The sequence below is a fragment of the Oreochromis niloticus genome, linkage group LG14 (assembly GCF_001858045.2).
Source record: "Oreochromis niloticus isolate F11D_XX linkage group LG14, O_niloticus_UMD_NMBU, whole genome shotgun sequence".
NCBI lineage: Eukaryota > Metazoa > Chordata > Actinopteri > Cichliformes > Cichlidae > Oreochromis > Oreochromis niloticus.
This window is the reverse complement of record NC_031979.2, coordinates 37,003,869-37,024,154: the sequence shown is the minus strand read 5'-3', so window position 1 is coordinate 37,024,154 and position 20,286 is coordinate 37,003,869. Positions and strand designations below refer to the sequence as shown.

Genomic DNA, 20,286 nt, shown 5'->3' with positions numbered 1-20,286 from the left:
ATTTGTCTCAGAATGAAGTTTGTACTGGAGTAGACAGGTGATCCTTTCTTCAGTTTGCTTAAGGGTTTCTCTGCAACCAACAGAAATGTGTAGTAAACACATAATCAAGTCGATTACAGTGTTTACAGCCTCTAAGTGGTATAGTCATACCACCAACAGGCAGGTCAGCTCCAGGGTAGCCACAGCGGGGGACTATTATGTCCTCTATATAGCAGAAAACTTTAAGCACTGTACATACACTGGGAAGTTTGGATGAAATGATCATGTGAAAAGAAAAGGGGAGGGGAGAGGGGTGGTGGGACTCTGCAAGCTCTCTTTTCATACCACCATGCAGGATGAGTTCCACAAACCTGGAGGAGGTCAGAAAAGAGAATAGTTGGGGAATGTATGTGAAGAAGAATAGTGCTGAAATGTGGCACGATAGAAAGGCAGGAGATACGTTTATGGAGAGAAAGCCTGCAAGGCATGTATTTTACAAAGTGATGCAGAGGCCATGAAAACAGATAAGGAAAAGCACAAAGTCCAGCTGCATTCACACAGTGACACTCGGGCTTCGGGAGGCTGCAGCGCTCTTACTCTGTTGTTTGTCACATTTATGAGCTGCAAACAATGGCTCATTGTGAGATGGTGTGTTCAGACACGCTCAAAGATAAAATTCATCATGGTTCTAATGAATATGTTTTCATACCCATCTGTGTAGTGAAACACTAAAAACGGAGCTTTTAATGTGGTCACATTCACCCTGCACCTGTCCCCTTCCACCTGTTCCATTGTCAGCGCCAGTGCTAACTTCATAACTGCAGTGAATATTCATGCCTGGCCACTTTCACTGCAGTACAACAAAAATAAGTGCATTTGTTACATCTTACAATACTTTTTCCCTGCTAGCAGTTGTTGCTACTTTCTGTGACGGACTGCTCATACAGTTTCTCGTACCATAACCAAAAAAGTTTCATAAGACAAACATTAAACTTCCTAATATATTTTAAAGAAACTTTCCTGTAGAAATGTAAGAGGCTTATATATTTTATTGATATTGGAAAGAAGTATTTGATTAATTATCAGTAAATTTTTACATTAAAGATGTCAAATATATATCCAAAATATTGGGAAACCCCTCTGTTACAGCAGCCAAAACAGTAACACAACCAAAAACAAAATAAATTATTAGGTTCATAAAGTAAAGCAGCTCAATGAAACAAGAAAATGACAAAACAAAATAGCTCAATAAAGTGAAGTTACTCAAGTAGAAAATAGCTTAATAAAATGAAACAGTATCAAAATAAAAATAAAGTTGCTCGTTAGGGAAACAAATCTAAATAAAAACAATCTGGCAATGGCTCCATAAAGTAAAACAGCTCAATTACAAAATAAAGGAAAGGAATCACAGTAGCAGACTAAAGGTAAAGTAAGTGGCAGATGGCAATAAAGCGTCTCAGTATATTCAGAGTGTAAAGTGCAGTGAACAGTGCAGGGTGGCATGAGAGTACAGACAAGCATTTATCAGGCAGCTGTTTGCAGAATCCACTTTTATGATGTTACAAAGTAGCCATATCACAGGTTTTTATATCACTTTGGACTCGTTAATATTTTGCAACATTTACAACCTTCAAGTATGGAATTAACAACAGATTACAGATGCTTAGTGTGCACAGTCCACACCTATGATCAGTGTTGACATACAGGTTTGTATTAACAGCTTCATTTGAAGGACTAATCTGTGTGCTTTTCCTGCTTTATCCAAGCACAGATAATCAGCTGGAGAGGCACAGTGAAGATCAGGGGGTGGGGGGGTTAACGAGCTCCAGCTCTGCAGAGAGACTGGCTGCTGTGACAGGATGATAATAGTAATGACTCACAGTTGTGGCCCCATGTCATATTACGCGGGTCTTTAAGAAGGATTTATGTACCCTTCATTAGCGAAAGCATTCCCTGAGAGGGTATGGACGGGGTGTTTGGGGGTGCGATTGTCTCATCTTTGAAACGGTCACTTAACAGGAGAATTCTGTCATTTACTGTACCGTCTTTAAACTGACTTTGATGCGTCAAGATAGCAACAAAACAGCAATCAGACGGAGTCTGTGTATCAGTTTCTTTTCAACAGGATTGAGTTGACACTTACGATCTGTTCACGACTGTATTGCAGTTAACTGTTCTAAAGCTCGACCCTGTGTGTGGTCCTGAGAACTGAGATTATAACTATTCACCCTTTCAGAACCTGAAATCTGTGTCTAACAGCTGATCTGAATGATATGTAGAAGAACATAAACCATTACTTTCAGATCCTGAGCCAGCCATGTGTTAACAGAGATACTGTTACTGTGCCATGTGCATAAATCCACGCATCACTGGGTTTTTCTGCAGTCTGTGAATTGAATTAGAGTTGCACTTGAGGTGCTGTCTCACATCCTGCAGTTAGAAAGCCCAGATATAAAGGAAGAAATGTTGCACACACTGTTTGTTGGCTTTGCAAATGATGGTGCACCTGCTATAATGTGGTGATGGAGAGGAGCAGCAAAAGATCAACCCCAGCCATCATGAACTCATTCGATCACAGTTAGAACTTCAAAACCATGATGCCGTACTTTATGCAAAGTGTCTCCGAACAGAATCTCGGAAAGTTTGCTGTTGATTTTGGTAAATGGAACAAGATGCCTCCATCACTTGCTTCAAACATGTGGGTTTACAATACAATACAATATAACTTTATTTATATAGCACATTTAAAAACCAGCGGTACACCAAAGTGCGTTACAATAGAAACAGGAAAATTTAAAAAAAACACAGAAAAGGTGACGCGCTTCAGGAAGGCAGAAATAAGCCTCAAAGCTGGTTGTTTTTTTTGGAAAATTATACTACTATATTGTAGTATAATAGTATAATTGTAATTCTTTAAACTGAGCTTTGGCATGTGGACATCATTTCAGATTATTTACTATTGAACTTACATGGCAATATTTAAAAGCAGTGCTAAGTGGATGGGTGATTTAACTCATAAACACATGATAATGTATGCTGTTTCGTTTGAATTTGAATGTCTGAAGAGGAAATGGTGTGTGTGAATATTGTGCATATTAATTTAACACTCAGACATTGACATAACACATTAACACAGTCTTCTTAATGGCTGAATTTTGCCTGACATATGTAACAGCGCCTATCAAAGTAAATAAAAGAGAAAAAAAGCAACATGAATGTTGCTGTCTGTTCAATTTCAGTTCAGTTCAGTTTGATTTTATTTATATAGAGCCAAGTCACAACATCTATGCACACTACTGAGAAAAAGACAGGTGAGAGTCTGTGAAGGCTCTCAGTCACCCAGGTCATCGTAGTCTAAGGAGCTTGGAAAGAAAAGCGTCTGGACTTCTTTAAGTTGCTTGAAGACGTTTCACCTCTCATCCAAGAAGCTTCTTCAGTTCTAAGGTCAAATGGTGGAGAGTCCCAGATTAAGCTTCCTGTCATGTTCGGGTCAAATCTGACCGATTTACAAATGAAAACAACTCATAAATATTGTGTTTTACATCCGATTGCCTCGACACTCCACACTATGCACTTGAACATAAAAAAGTGATGAGCACCTTTTTCATTGAATTATGAGTGTTTTAATCAGCTCCCGGTCAAAAGTGACCGCCATAGGAAATAAATGGGAATCCACCCCCCCTTTGGCCTCTGAGCCCTGAATGGCCCACTGAATGACCAAATGAAAGACCCACTGAACGACCCACTGAACTGAATTTGGTGGTGAAAAATGTTTCTTATGTTAATTTAAGAGCTGGTTAATTGTGACCCAAACACTAAAGTAAGGGCGTTGGGGGTGCACACAACAGGAGGGTTTAAGCCCTATGGGAGTGTCCGCCTAAGAGGCGTTAAGGTGTCTGGGAAGAGATCTCAAAACTGGATTATAGATGGCAGAAATCTATAATAATTTAAAGATATAATGCAGTTTTAAGATCACTTCCCAGACGCCTTAATGCCCACTCACATCCTGGGCCTTCTGACCTCAGGATATCACATTGTCCCCTTTGGGAGGACGCTCCCACGGGCCTTAAATCTGGGACTCTCCACCATTTGACCCAAGAACTGAAGAAGCTTCTCGGATGAAACGTCTTCAAGCAACTTAAAGAAGTCCAGACACTTTTCTTTCCAAGCTCCTTAGACGACAGGGGAGAGGTTTTCATTGTGTGACCAAAACACATAATGAAACACAGTTGTTGGATACTTTAAGGATTCTCCTCCTTCCTTCATTAACATTCGTTCAGTTCTGCTCTGTTTAATAATCTCAGTATTACTGTGGAGCAGGAATATGTAGAGTAAGTGGACAGAGCCGAAGTTTTGGCACTGTGCTCACAGCTTTGAGCTATCCAGCTGTGCCAATTACACACTCATTCTCATAGCATCTCTCTCCTCTCATTCCAAACAAATAAACAGTGCTAGCAGCAACTGTCACACACATACTGTATCAGCATCAAAAAAGATGTGCTTTTTGGGAATAAATTTAGTGCAATTTACAGTACATTGCCTGCCTCAAGTCTCAGTAACTCACTGTGCTCATCAGCGCAAATTGGCAGGCGATCTGTCTGGATTCATTAATTAGATGGCAATTAATTTCCAACCATTTGCAATCTGTTTGAGAGTGACTGCACTCAGTCTGAGTCTGATGGAGACTGTGCAACTTCCTTGAAACCAAACGTGTTTGGTCACTATCAGCACTTTAAAGAGTGCAGTTATTTATGGTTAGTGGTTCTCCTCCTGTACTAATAGTAACTTGAATTTCAGTCAGTTTGAATCTAAGTTCTTTTGTATCTGGATGATGTATATTTTAACATCACCTGAAGGCAGATTTGGAATACCTGATTCCTGTTAAGTGGTTTTCTCACAAGGTCCTGCATTTAAAGGTACTTTTTTTCTTTTACAACGCACACCTGAAAAAAACCCTTTTGCTTATGAGGTTTTGTCTTCTCTTAACCACTGAACATCTAAACCCTAACACTTGTAAGAATCATACCATGTTAAGTTAGACATAGCCACCCACTGATCCAAAGCCCATTGGTTGTAGACATTTTGGAGCGTTGGTATTTTGACTACTGTCATTTTGGTTTGTTGAAGCCAAAGGTTAGCTTGTGTGGATGAAAGAGCAGAGTGCTAATAAAAAACCACTCACCAAAACTGAAGCGGAAACTTCTTGGATGGTCTTGCGCAGCAGTTGTGCAGTTGCTTTTAGTGAGATGATCCAAGAGCTCCAGTTTAATCAGTAGAAGTAGTTTAGATGAGACCTAGCTGCTCTTGCTCAATACAGGCACACATCCAGGTGGGAAAAAACAAAACAAACTGAGGCTACTCAGAGTTGTTATTGAAGGGAGGAACATAGACACCAACACCTTTTGGCACTGCTGTGTTTACTATATTTTTTAACCTCCTTCTATAAAATAATTATCTGTAATTAGAACGTACACAATTTAAGACAATCATAAATGATTCCACAAATTATTTGACATAAGAAAAAGAAACACAACTGGTGTTTAGTGTGAATGCAGTTACTGTACCAACTGACTCATATACATGCACAATTTAATCTGAAAAAAGTGCTGCTTTTACTTCCTGTTGGAAGAAACTCAAGAAAATGTGTTTTAGTGCATCTCAGAGGATGAACCGGCTCTTCCTTTAGAGAGGAAATGAGACAAGGCCGTCCCACAATTCAAAGACCGTCATTAAAAACAATGAAGATAACTGAGGTGTCAGATCATGTCAGTCTGCTAATTAATATATTTTAGCTCTCTTTGCATTTAACAATGGGCTATGTTAAACCCACAGGTGAACATTACGCTGCTGTGATGATTTTATTATAAAAAGGTTGATTGATCAGCGTCCATTTCAAGTTTTCTGTTTGTATTTGTCACGTCCATCATGGTATTTTCAGGTTTTTCGGGTTGTCATAATTCAGTTTTACATCCAAGAATATGTTTTTTTTATTTAAAATTCCAACCAATGTTTTTTTCACCAGTGGTTCTCATTAACTTAACCTGGATGAACAGTACAGTAGGAATACATTGGCATTAGGTTTGATAGACACGTTGAAGCCCATCTTCTGAGCCTTTTAGTGACAGTATGCAAGCTATTTGCCATTTTTCTACTCACTGCTTTGTTTGTGAGAACCAAATATTTATTACTTAACACATAACATACTTTAAGTGGGGACTAGTAATAGTAGCAATATGATATTCTAATTACATTTTGTTTAATACAAACAAGTAATTCAACTAATGAAGTTTTAAAACTTAGAAACATTATTCACAAATGTAAATGTAATAATGGTGGTAGAGTGGATGCCTATGAGGTCAGGGGTTCAATGCCCAGCTTCTGAGCTGCGCAGGTTCATTGTCAGTGTTGATGGCTGTGCATGTTGCACGCACACACACTTCTTAATTTGTTTACAATATAAGAAGCGCACGTGTGTGTGTGTGTGTGTGTGTGTGTGTGTGTGCACATGCTTGGGCCAGCCTGCCTGTCTGTTGGTCCAAATGCTAATACATTCATGGCTCAGCACTTCTCTTGTTTACTTCTTTACTTATACTTGAAACTATACACCATCATCAGCATAAAAACTTTCCGTGCTGCATGCCATTAGCCCATATAGCAACTTTTATATTTAAAAGGAAAACCACACAATAATTTTCTATTAGCCCTCCCTTGAACTCATATCTCCTCCAGCTCAGCTACTTAACATCAAAGTGTGCTTGAACTTTTCAGAGCCTTCCTTTTTTGCCATAGTCTTTAAAAGGGCCTTAGCAGTAATGACACCACACAGAGGAAGATTTAATAGAATATGGGTTGCTACATTGCTTGTGTAGAAGGTCCACAGATAATTGTATTAGACAACCATAGCCGTGCTTCCTCCACAACAATGCACAGGCTTGGCTCTGATCCGCTCTGAAGTTTAATGTGAAGGCCCTGACCTGGTGACATCCGCAGCACTTCAGGCACCAAGTGTGTTTGTAAAGATTCTGTTATTTTTTCTGTATTAAGGAACAAAATATACTAGTTGGTGGTGGATGCTACTAGAAACACATTTTGTGCAAGATAGTAAACAGATTTCAGCCTAATCTGTGTGGGGTTTTTTTTTAAAATTCTGTCCTGTCTGGCAGCTTTTGCAATCAGACTTATGATCTGAATGCACTTGTTGTGCCAAACACGTTTCACTTTTCCAAGCTCAGTTCTTTAAATTCTCTATTGGCTCCTCTTGTTCGTGTCTTTCTTTTACCTGTTTATTTCTTTATTTCCATTTTTGTTATTTCAGTCATTACATTATATGTGGGATACAGTATGACAATGTCTAAGGCAGGACAGTCAGGAAATCTTCTTGTGGTGTGTGTGTGTGTCTGAGTATGAAAAAGAAAGAGAGACAGAGAGTGTTGTGAGTGTGTGTGTGTCTTTGTCACGAAATGTACTTGAAATTGAGAGAAGTCGCAGTAACGTGCCCCAGGAGTCAAAGGCAGATAGACATGGATCCAGAAGAACCGGGCTCTGCGCAGCCCCCAAGAGTACCGAAGATCTAAGGCCACACATCCCTGTGATATCTGCACACCAATCCCAGCAGGAGAAAGAGAGAGGCTGCAGGTGCGAGCTGAGATCAGGGTTCCATACAGGACTTAAGGCAGTAAAGAAGAGCCCGTTTCAGGTGGTCAAGAACCCCCTCTCCCCAGAAGAGGTCCACGCAACTCCGGACCACCAAAGGAACGCGTCAACCACTACCCTAGAACATCTAGCCATGCTCCATAGCCTAATCTGTGTTGCTTGGGACACTTTCAGTTTAGTTATGGTACGAGAAAATGGTGCCATGATGTCAGCTTGAACTGGGTTATGACCTGGAATCAATCATGGTCAAAATGTCTGTGAAGGTGTCAGTCCACCAGGTTATCGTAGTCTAAAGAGCTTGGAAAGAAAAGCATCTGGACTTCTTTAAGTTTTCTTGAAGATGTTTCACTTCTCATCCGAGAAGCTTCTTCAGTTCTAAGCACAACTGGTGGAGAGTCCCCAAGAGGGTCATGGACCCCCTATTGATCCTCTACCTAATCACATGAGCCAAGATTTGGGGTGGATCCATTGTGACATTGTCACATCCTGGGCCATTTGACCTCAATAAATCAGATGATAGGGTGGGGCTGGGTTTCACAGTGCGTCCACCTGAAACCTTGGCTGATTGTGACCTACACCTGTTTTCACATCTTGGCTCATGTGATTAGATAGAGGATCAATAGGGGGTCCATGACCCTTTGGGGACACTCCCACAGGGCTTAAAATCTGGGACTCTCCACCAATTGTGCTTAGAACTGAAGAAGCTTCTTGGAGACAATCAAGGTCAAATGTTTTGCCAACAAATTACCTCCGTCCAAATATACAACAATTTTGATGGACCTTATATAGGTGGTTCTTCTCCAAATCCCAGAAAGGCATATTGTAAAGTTGAATTGTTTAAGTAAGTAAAACAAAAATATCCATCTGAGCAGAGCAAGTAATACTTATACTGGGAAATATGCGTCAATTAAAACATGCCAAACTGAAAGCTTACATCCCATAAATGATGTTGATTGTTTGCATCCAGCCTGTAAAATACTGCCACCTGGTGACCACAGCTGGTTATTGTCTCTGGAGGCGAGCTTGTGTCTGAGCCACTGGAATGTGTAGTTTCTGTCATTTTCATGGGCATGGCAGCATTTACCAGTATTTAAACTCTGAAATTGATCTCAGTGTTAGTATAAATACATTCCTGTTATTTATACGTTAAACTGGTTGGCTTGTATCTTGGTTTTATCTTAACAGCAGCTCTTTTTCTGTTATGTTATTGCTCAATTATAAAACGATAAAAAACACACCCGGGAGTGTCACCAACAAATTGCCTACTGCTTGTGTTTGCCATCCTAATTAATGGCAGTGGGTGTTACCTCAAAATAAGGTTGAATTACTTCTGCAATCAAACACCTGAAAGCCTGAGCTTTAACCTTATCATCAAAAAAACCAACAAACAAAAAGACCAACTTTCCCTGTCTTTGTACCTCGAGGCCCTCCAGCCAGGCTCCATTATTAATACACTTGTCTGCTAAATGCTTTATCCATCCTTTACCTAACTTAGTTTAAATCAAATCCCCAAAATGTCCCCATCTCAAACCTCATCTCTCTTGTGCGTTTTCTGTTCTTGCAAAAAGATCTCATAAGTACCAAAACACACACACGAAAATGTCGAGCACTCTGTGACGTTAGCGATGCTATCTTGAGATCAAAGTAACTGGCTCCCTTTTATAACTCAAGTAGTCCAATTTCATTCAGAAGCAGACAGCCCGAGAAGGCTTTTGATAATCTACACTGTCGGATGAGATTTCCATTGAAATAAGTTAGGAAGAGGAAAGGAAAGATACAGAACAGGGAAGTAAATCTGAGAGATGAGGAAATGGGACAATTGAAGGAAGAATGATGGGGGAGTGGAAGAAGACGGCACAAGAAAGAGACAAAATGGAGAAAAGAAGTGAAGACGAGAAGCTCTGTAGTTAAAGCTGATTGATCAATCTATTTTTGCTCATTTTTTGAATTGCTTCTGTCGCAGCCTCTTTGCTCGTGTCTCCCCGAATCACACTCCATCTCTCATGCCCTCACTTTTCCAGTGTTTATAAGTCATCTATCAGATAGGCAGACGTGTAGATGGAACAAAACTCGTCCCTGTAATTTATTCTGCTGTTTTTGCCAACATTCATTCCTTCTCCTGCATGATGACATCCATTTGTCAGCCGCCTCTGCGTCTTTAAAATGAATCCATTTGCCTCTGAGTTGCTCCGTTTCTTTATTGCGAAAAGATGCAGTTTGGCAACAAATGCTAAAAGATGAAATGAGAATTGGTGTCGTGATGACTCAGTGGGTTCAACTATATTCTCGCAACATCAAATCTGACTCATGACTTCCTCTGCGTGTCAGCTCCCTCTTCTGCCCTTCCTTCTCGCTAACTGCTATAATAAAAATATAATAGAAATGGGGGTAGGACGCCTGCTTTAATTTGTTTAGACCACAGCTTGAGTGCTGCTCTTACAGCTGAAAGATCTTTGCATCAGCTGGCAAATTTGTCAATAAAAATATCAGTTCATGACGAATCACAGTAAATAATCAAATGTGTTTAAGCCTTGCGATGTTTTCATTAATCTACTAAAAGGAGCAACATTAAATAGATCTGCTATTCTATGTATGTGTACAGCTTGATACGTGAATCTGCTTCTGCTCCGTGGGTTTGAAGTATCGATCACAACATTGTTGCCGTACCTGATAAAGTGATAATAAACTAATTCTGAACTTCTCGTTCTTGTTTCAGGTGTCAGAAAGGTCTGACATTGGAACCAGATGACAGAAAGGTCAGTTTGAAAACTTTTTTTTCAATCGCAACTTATTTTTTGTCACCAGCACAGGAAGGAGACTCTCCCTCCTTTGACCTTGTGCCTGTGGACAGACCCTGGCTTCGTTCAAATAAATAAAAACAAAACACATGAAAAGTATGGACCAGCAAATTGGAGCTAAACTGGAGAAGGAAGGGCATGTCAGCAGTTACTGAGGAGATGGGTGATAAGAGTAAAGCAAGAGGAGAATTTTGAGATCACATGTGGCAGCTACTACTACTACTAATAATGGATTGCATTTATATAGCCCTTTTCAAGGCACCCAAAGCACTTTGCAATTTCACTATTCATTCACTCTCACATTCACACACTGGTGGAGGCAAGCTGCAGTTGTAGCCACAGCTGCCCTGGGGCAGACTGACAGAAGCGAGGCTGCCATATCGCGCCATCGGCCCCGCTGGCCAACACCCGTAGGTGGTAGGTAGGGTAAAGTGTCTTGGCCAAGGACACAACGACAGAGAGCCCGGGGATCGAACCAGTGACCTTCCAGTTACAGATGTGCTTCTCAACCCCCTGAGCCACAGTCGCCCCACAGCTACTTATTAGATGGACTTAATAGCAAACCTTTTCACAAAACAAATCCAAATGTTGTGCTTGCACACCCACGCACATATAATGTCAACCACTGATAGTCCAGTATGAGCGACCATGCACCATCAGGTCAGAGTGGACAAAATCTGGTAGTAGGCATGAGATATCCCTCTGCCTGATCATGGTGGCTTCTACGTAAAACTGCATCCATTCTGAGTCATCTGCTGTGGGACCCAATCAAATCACAGATACGGTGCATAAAGGATTTCCTCTGCAAACAACTGATGCAGTTTTAATAAAGAAGCTAATTAATGAAGCTGTAATCTGTCGCTTAAGGGCTGTTTAAGCAGCTGAGCCACTTTAGCTCTGATTATGCTTCATCACCGATCTGATCTGATGGTAAATTTGCCCATAAAGGAAACTCATCAAGATTGGAATATAAATATTTGTAAGTATTTTTTAAGTAAGGGTTAATTTACTTAAGCATAAGTGGACTTTTGTTTATCAAATGGTCATAAATAACAGGAAATGTTATGTAAAGTAACACAGATGTATTACCATAACACAATTGTCAAAATTATTGGTGTGCAATGAATTTGCAGTTTTGTTGTCTTTGAAATGGTTGGTGTGAAGATGGAGGTCGGGTCGCAGCCAGTTGCCATCTTCAAAAGGGCTTTGGTGCATCAAGTCAGTGATTAAATGGCAGTGCAGAGCCATCAGTCTAATATCAGTTTATGACTGAAAGGAGTCACGCTGGCAATAACATGCAAACTGTGCGTGATAATACATGATTCACTAGGATAAATTGTTGAAACTCACAGATCTGTTCCAAACCTGTTCCGTCACATTCACATTACCTGCTCAGATTTAGAGTCCAGCTCCTATATTTGAAACAGAAATCCATCAACGAATAGTGAAGGGCAATTGAAGTACAAAAGATAACCAATGAGGTTGCTGTGTGATTTTTACTCTAATGGCACTGAAATGATTTTATAGCTCAGACACATTTTATAGGTTTAATGGGTTAAGGCTAATTGAATTATATTCAGGTCACGTGTCCCCACACATTATATTCTTATCTCATCTCCATTGTTTTACAGTTAAACAGAAAAGTCCAACACATCAGGGTAGTTATTTTTTTTATTTTACATTTGTTATCAGTTCAAATGCAAGTCGAGGAATTCTAGAAAAATCTGATTTAATGAGAATATCAGCACAGTGGGATACTTCTACATGTTTAGATGATACATTTACACACCAACTCAGGCATGTCAGACACATCTGTGTACATATGGCACTGCTGTTGTGCATATGATTGATGTGATTATGAGCTATTGCCCCTGCTGCCTTGGAACATGTAGGGCTAAATTAGACAACTATGTGAACTCCACATGGAAGCTATTTGAAACATCTGAGTCAGACTCGAGGACCACTGCACATTTTAAAGGCCCGGTCAAACTTTGATTCATTGTGATGAACATCAGCATGAACTATTTACAGTGCTATTAATAATCCATCTTTAATTTGTCTTTAAAGGAAAGATAAAGCTTTCTCCATCTCAATGTTGAAATTTAGTCAATTAGACAAACATGAAATTGAAGTAGTCTCTAACATATTTCTATTCTGCAGGGCCAGTAATATGATTTTATGAATGCAATACTCATAAATCTGCAGTCAAACTACCGTTTATGTTCTCCTGTCCACATAACAGGAGACAGTTTTGGCTGTGTTGTTGTTGCAGTAAATGCAGAAATGCTCCACAGTCAAATAATCAGATTGTTAATTTACTTTTTGTAACTTTAAACTTCTTTAAAAACCGTTTTTAACCATCAGCTAGTATTCCACCATGAAGTTTAGAGTTTAAACTTCTACGTGTTTGATAGCTGCAGATTTATCATCCTGGGTCTTAGACGACAACAACCCTGCACCTCCAATAAACAGCCCGAACTTAAACACAGCTATTTTACCTTTAAATAAAAAGACTGAGGGAGGTGATTAATCAACTCTTTATTGCTGAGTTTTTAAGCTTACTTTCCCCTCTGCTCTTTTCAGCTCTAATAAAATCTTTTTATATCAGCCGTGCAAAAGTGTCTTCCATGCATTTTACTTTGTTTTACTCTATACATCCCCTATAGTGCTTGACTATGTGTAGTCTGATAGTGCCTATATACTGAGCGCTGTGTATGGGTGTTTCTGCATGGAAAGTCAGTCTACTACTGTGCAAGTATGTAGGATAAAGTTAATAAATATTCTTATGTGTGCTAATGCATCCATATATTTGACAAAGACTCTGAACACATGCATTTCTTTTTATTATTACAACAGCATACGGACACGATGTAAAGTATGAGCATCCTGGTCATGTTCGCATAAAAAACTGGAGACTGCAGTCTTAGTTTACCGCTAAAGTATCCGTGTCACAGATACGCTGTGTTAGAATGCTCTCTGTGCTGCAGCGGCTGTACGTCATTGTTTTGGGAGGTCAGCGTTTTTCAGCATTGTAAGGAAGAAGACCACAGAGATGTGTGTCATCGAGAAGGTGGGTACACACTCCCTCCTGTTCCTGTTGATGAAGTCTCTGTGTTTGCAACACGTTTGGTTGTTCACTGGGCACCATCTCACGACATTTTGCACCTCCACTCCGTAGACTGATTCATCATTGATTGAAGAGAAACTGGTGCCAAACCATGATGATGCTTTGACAAGAAACTGAGGATCCAGTTACATATAGTGGTGAGCTGAGATCCAACTGGTGCAGTCTGTGGGTGAGCAGTATTAAAGGCAGAGCTACTGTCTACAAATAGCATCCTAATATACAGTGGCTTGCAAAAGTATTCGGCCCCCTTGAACTTTTCCACATTTTGTCACATTACAGCCACAAACATGAATCAATGTTATTGGAATTCCAGGTGAAAGACCAATACAAAGTGGTGTACACGTGAGAAGTGGAACGAAAATCATACATGATTCCAAACATTTTTTACAAATAAATAACTGCAAAGTGGGGTGTGCGTAATTATTCAGCCCCCTGAGTCAATACTTTGTAGAACCACCTTTTGCTGCAATTAACAGCTGCCAGTCTTTTAGGGTATGTCTCTACCAGCTTTGCACATCTAGAGAGTGAAATCCTTGCCCATTCTTCTTTGCAAAACAGCTCCACAACTGCCCTGTGACGGTCTCAGAGGTTGTGTAAGAGAATATTGGGAGCAACAGCACCATGAAGTCCAAAGAACACACCAGACAGGTCAGGGATAAAGTTATTGAGGCTACAAAAAGATTTCCCAAGCCTTGAACATCCCACGGAGCACTGTTCAAGCCATCATTCAGAAATGGAAGGAGTATGGCACAACTGTAAACCTACCAAGACAAGGCCGTCCACCTAAACTCACAGGCCGAACAAGGAGAGCGCTGATCAGAAATGCAGCCAAGAGGCCCATGGTGACTCTGGACGAGCTGCAGAGATCTACAGCTCAGGTGGGGGAATCTGTCCATAGGACAACTATTAGTCGTGCACTGCACAAAGTTGGCCTTTATGGAAGAGTGGCAAGAAGAAAGCCATTGTTAACAGAAAACCATAAGAAGTCCCGTTTGCAGTTTGCCACAAGCCATGTGGGGGACACAGCAAACATGTGGAAGAAGGTGCTCTGGTCAGATGAGACCAAAATGGAACTTTTTGGCCAAAATGCAAAACGCTATGTGTGGCAGAAAACTAACACTGCACATCACTCTGAACACACCATCCCCACTGTCACATATGGTGGTGGCAGCATCATGCTCTGGGGGTGCTTCTCTTCAGCAGGGACAGGGAAGCTGGTCAGAGTTGATGGGAAGATGGATGGAGCCAAATACAGGGCAATCTTGGAAGAAAACCTCTTGGAGTCTGCAAAAGACTTGAGACTGGGGTGGAGGTTCACCTTCCAGCAGGACAACGACCCTAAACATAAAGCCAGGGCAACAATGGAACGGTTTAAAACAAAACATATCCATGTGTTAGAATGGCCCAGTCAAAGTCCAGATCTAAATCCAATCGAGAATCTGTGGCAAGATCTGAAAACTGCTGTTCACAAACGCTGCCCATCTAATCTGACTGAGCTGGAGCTGTTTTGCAAAGAAGAATGGGCAAGGATTTCAGTCTGTAGATGTGCAAAGCTGGTAGAGACATACCCTAAAAGACTGGCAGCTGGAATTGCAGCAAAAGGTGGTTCTACAAAGTATTGACTCAGGGGGCTGAATAATTACGCACACCCCACTTTTCAGTTACTTATTTGTAACAAATGTTTGGAATCATGTCTGATTTTCGTTCCACTTCTCACGTGTACACCACTTTGTATTGGTCTTTCACCTGGAATTCCAATAAAATTGATTCATGTTTGTGGCTGTAATGTGACAAAATGTGGAAAAGTTCAAGGGGGCCAAATACTTTTGCAAGCCACTGTATGTGACCCGTTCCTCTTGATGAGTCAGGGCTGTATGGAGAGAGGGATGGCATCCTCTGATGTTATTCCAGAGAGGTAAAGATATTGGCCTTGATGTGGGAGAGGACCAGTCTTTCAGTTTCAGTGTCAGAGCATCGTTGGCTGACTTGAGGAATGCATGGACCGTTTCCACACATAGGAAGAAATTAAAGATACTTGTAAATGCTTCATCACGGATTTTAGCCACCCGTCCTGGAACTCCATCTGGACCAGCAGTTTTCCATGGCCTGGCCTTGCAGTTTAGTGTGGGTGTGGGAGACCCGGCATGCTCTGTGGTTGTTATCTTCATAAGTGGAGTGTGGTTACTGCAGTAAAAGTGGGCAACAAAAGTACTGAGTTTTTTGGCCAGAGTGTTGTGCCTTTGTGGTCAGTTAATGGCTATGATGCTTTTCACGTGCTCCTGGTATCATTGCTGCTAAAGTGATCTTCCACACACTTTCTGTAGATATCTTTGAACTTTTTTTATACCTCTTTTTTTTACTTGACGTGGTAACACTGCAGGCTATGGGGATCTCAGATTTAAGTGCCTGGTTTCACCTCTTTGTTCATCCATGTTTCGGTATTTGGGACGACTTATCTTTTTGTCTATGATTATTCAGATGGTAGCATATGTAAGAAGAACAGTGGATGTATATTCCTACCTATCTGTGTGCTGAGTGCAGCTTGCTGAGCAAACAGTTCCTATTGTGTTTGTTCAAATTATTTCTGCTTAATAGTTGAACATCCTCCAAATGTTGTGATTTGGTGACTTTTGCCAGAGTGTTGACACATGACCAACACAGAAGATAACGGTGAGCTTTTCAACTCACTTTGTTTGTTTGTGGGATGCCCTGAATACCAGAAACATGATAATAATTGAAGATTAATACATTTTTCTCTATTCTGATCCCAGAATCTGTGTTTGAGGGGGAGCTTTTCACACACTACCCTACAGTAGTGGTGATGCTGGATGATTTATGTAGAAAAGTATACGTTTGTGTACAAATTGCAGCTACATAAGAAAATTACTTTGCAGGAATCTTGTTGTCTTTTTATATGAGCTCTGCCATAATGTTTTGTGCATTTTTTATGCTACTAGGTTTTAAACCTGCACATCAGTGATATTAACACTTCACAGTTAATGATCTCTTGTGGTCAATATGTAAGCAAACAAGCAAACAGTAACTGAAAAACAAGCCCTGATGCAAACGCAAGAGTGAAACCATTTGGACTTACACATCTTTATTAAAGAGGGAGCAGTGGAGAAAGAGAAACAATTAATTCACTGTTAGCTTGCTTAGTGGGACTACAGGGAAGGAGTTAAACAGATGGATCATATGATGCTTCATTGCCCCAATATGTGAGTGCTGTATTTAGCTACGGTGCCCTGGAGAAGTTTATTTATTCATGGAGGCCTTTATGGAAGAATCTTATAGACACTGAAAGGAGTCTGTTACTATTTTAAACAGATATGAGTTTTGACGTGACTGGGATTATGGAAATTGATTTGAATTATTTTTGTTTTTTAAAAGAAGAAATGATTGGTAAAAATATGACATTGTAGTCCGACACCAGGCTGGTTATACAGGAGGAATCTGAGGCCACCTGGTTGCTGAACATAGACATATGTTGACGTGATTAACTTCAGATGTGCACTCACTTACAGTTCAGAAGTCTTTGCCTATCATGGTGGAACAATTACAAACAAGGAGAGAACCCAACAGACTGGTGACAACTGAACCTGATACCAAACAAACAACCAGACCAGCACGATCCAGTTCCATGCAGACTCGCGCAGGGTTTCTTTGAGGCCCATGAGCACGTGGACAGAGCACAGTACTGTCATAGTATTTATGCTGTTTTCGCATAAACACAAAAGCAAAATGAATGAAAGCTGGTGTCCATGGATTTTAAGGTTTCTGTGCATTACTTTATAGCATTAAAAGGTTGGTATGTTTATTAATATTTTTAATTGGAACAGTAAAGTTTTCTCTTAGACTTTTCCCCTAGAGCTGCAAAACATCAGCAGACCAGATTTTCAACTGAAGTGTTCTTTCCCCCCGAAAAACTCAAAAGAAAACTTCAAACCTTAAATATTCTTCATCCATAAGATTTCTGATTGAGTTCCAGTAAGACAGTCCCAGCACTGTTCTCTTGAATGAATTCCAATAGATTTAACTCCTTTAAGTTTGTTGTGTGGTCTTTGAAGTCGGTTCAAACCGAAACCAATCCCCGTGTGCAGCACGCACGCCTGTCTGCAGACACACGTGCGGCAGATGGTGTGTTCACATCTCTGCAGAAGTCAAGGGTTTTTTTCTTTTTTCTTCTATATTTATTTTTTTCACCCAAAGTTATGTTTTATGTTTAAAGACTTTAACCCAACATTGAACCAATCAGTGAGTTAACTGTGGATCAGCAACACCTTGGACTGAATTTAAGATGGTTTTTTTTACAGATGGTCCAAAAACAGAATTATCACCTTGTGGTCATACGCCAACCAATCAAATTACAGTTCACACCCATGTCTGTTCAGACTCATATTAGGTGAAGACAAACATGTGAATCAAAGATCCTATTAATCAGCTTAGTACAAATGTGAAATACTGTCACATTCTCCTCTTCTGTTTACATCACAGTGAACTCGACCTTTTGCCCTTTGTGTTTGTTTGACATCTGATTTTATGCTTTTATCAAGTGAACAATAACTTCTTCAGGTTAATACAAAAATAACTTCTGCCACTAAACAGTCGCTTTTGTAAAACTCTTGCTGAAACAGGATTGTTTTACTTCCTCTACCCCTTTTTAAGGAGACGGTGGACCTGAACCCCATCCTCTTTAATCCACTTTGTGAGATAAAAATAGAAAATGATTACAGATAATCTGGACTTCCTGGTTTGTTGTCTTATAAAGTTTTTAATCAGTGCCTTTGGGGGGCCTTTTTTGTTTCTTCTTTTAGTTTTTTAATGAATTTTGTTTCCTTTTGCATGAATTTTTGACACATCCAGTTATGCAATGGCACTAATCATTTGCATAATGTGGAAGCATAACATGTTGAGTAAGGTGGTTGTGGTGAATGATGTGGTGAAGTGCGAGCATGCATCTTAAACAGAGAGTTAAGGGTGACCTTTGTGAGACATCACAGGTCAAAGGCAATAATTTGAAATCATTGTTTCATAGAGCAACAAAATAGTCCCTGCCCTCCGACAGGGTCAGTTTAAAATTGTTTCCAAAAAACAAAAAAATTCCACCTTTGTTGGTCCCTTTGTTCCCAGAGACAGTGGGCCAGGCTGCAGCATTGACAGGCTCTTCAGCTGGACTTTGACACCAATTATCCCGCCACACTAGCAATACAAACTCACACAATGTCTGTTGACTATTCTGTCACACCACCTCTGGAGTCTTTCTCACTTCTACCACCCTTATTATGTCTCTCTGCCTGCCTTTCTTTGGCCCTCATCATTCTGTCTTTGTAGCTGTCAGACTATTGTGAAATACCACCACCATCCCAAGAGGTTAGAAAATCCCACAGTATTTTCCTTTGTGTCATCATATCTGTCTTCACATGAAAAAGGCCTGAATGCGATAAATGTATATTTCCAAGGCCAGTTTCAGATCCCCAACAGTGCTGTGTTAAAAACATACGAGGGTTGTGTTTTTGTGGAGTACTATGAAGGTGATTCTCTTGTTACTGAGCTGTATTGCCTTAGTCATTTATGCTATAAACCTAACCTGCTCCAGATTAGACAGTGCCAGATCCATATGATGCAATGAAGGTCTAAAGTTTTTCAGCAGTGTCTCAAGTCTTTGTCTTTCCCTGATCAACTTTTTGCTGCCTTTTTTTCAAGCTTTAAATATGCTGAACTTTATGAATGTAGTCTGACTTCTTTGAGTTGCTTGAAGACGTTTCACCTCTCATCCGAGAAGCTTCTTCAGTTCTGATGAATGTAGTCTTTTCCAGTTATTCTGACCACAGCTTTTAAAGAGTGAACTTTTAATACTACATTACTCTGCAGCACTTTTTCTCTCACAGAGATATCACAGAATTATGTTACGATGTGTTTTACCACCTACCACTGATCGGCTCATCTGTGTCTGTGATTTGTTAAATACTGCCAACACTGCTCCTTTAAATGAACGTCCATGGGAATCCCTGGTTTAACCTAACGAGTTGATAACCAGCTTTGTGTGAGTACTTATCCTGCTGATGTTAGGCGAAGTGAATCCAGATAACAGAAAGATACGCTGGGTATGTTGAGGTTTGTAGTACAAGGTCCAAGTTCAATTAAATTTTATAAATAGGGGCGCCAAATCACAACAATAGATTGCTTCAAGGTTTTTTTTTATTGTAAGGTAAAGACTCTACAACTATACAAAAAAAAAACAGAGAAAACCCAACAATCATATGACCCCCTATGAGCAAGCACTTTGGCGATACTGGGAAGGAAAAACTCCCTTTTAACAGGAAGAAACCTCCAGCAGAACCAGGTTCAGGGAGGGGCGGGGCCATCTGCTGTGACCGGTTGTTGAAGCAAATTTTGTTGTCCTCGATGCATCATGGGCATCCTCCAGCAGTCTAGACTTGCGGCAGCATAACTAAGGGAGGATTCAGGGTCACCTGGTCCAGCCCTAACTATATGCTTTAGCAAAAAGGAAAGTTTGAAGCCTAATCTTGAAAGTAGAGATAGTGTCTGTCTCCTGAATCCAAACTGGAAGCTGGTTCCATAGAAGAGGGGCCTGAAAACTGAAGGCTCTGCCTCCCATTCTACTTTTAAATACTCTAGGAACAACAAGTAGGCCTGCAGTGTGAGAGCGAAGTGCTCTAATAGGGTGATATGGTACTACAAGGTCATTAAGATAAGATGGGGCCTGAT

General features: G+C 40.3%; 1 protein-coding gene across 4 annotated transcripts in view; it reads left to right on the top strand.

The window, feature by feature from the left end:
* The window catches only part of si:cabz01090165.1 (leucine-rich repeat and fibronectin type III domain-containing protein 1-like protein), a 386,077-nt gene that overhangs the window by 69,590 nt on the left and 296,201 nt on the right, over positions 1-20,286 (top strand). For 3 of the 4 annotated variants that reach the window (XM_003448988.5, XM_025898204.1, XM_005474867.4), the window contains exon 2: positions 10,349-10,388. The exons of the other annotated variant lie outside the window; for it this stretch is intronic. The gene's annotated coding sequence lies outside the window, so the exon portion shown is untranslated. The remainder of the gene's footprint in view (positions 1-10,348; positions 10,389-20,286) is intronic. 4 annotated transcript variants of the gene reach the window in all.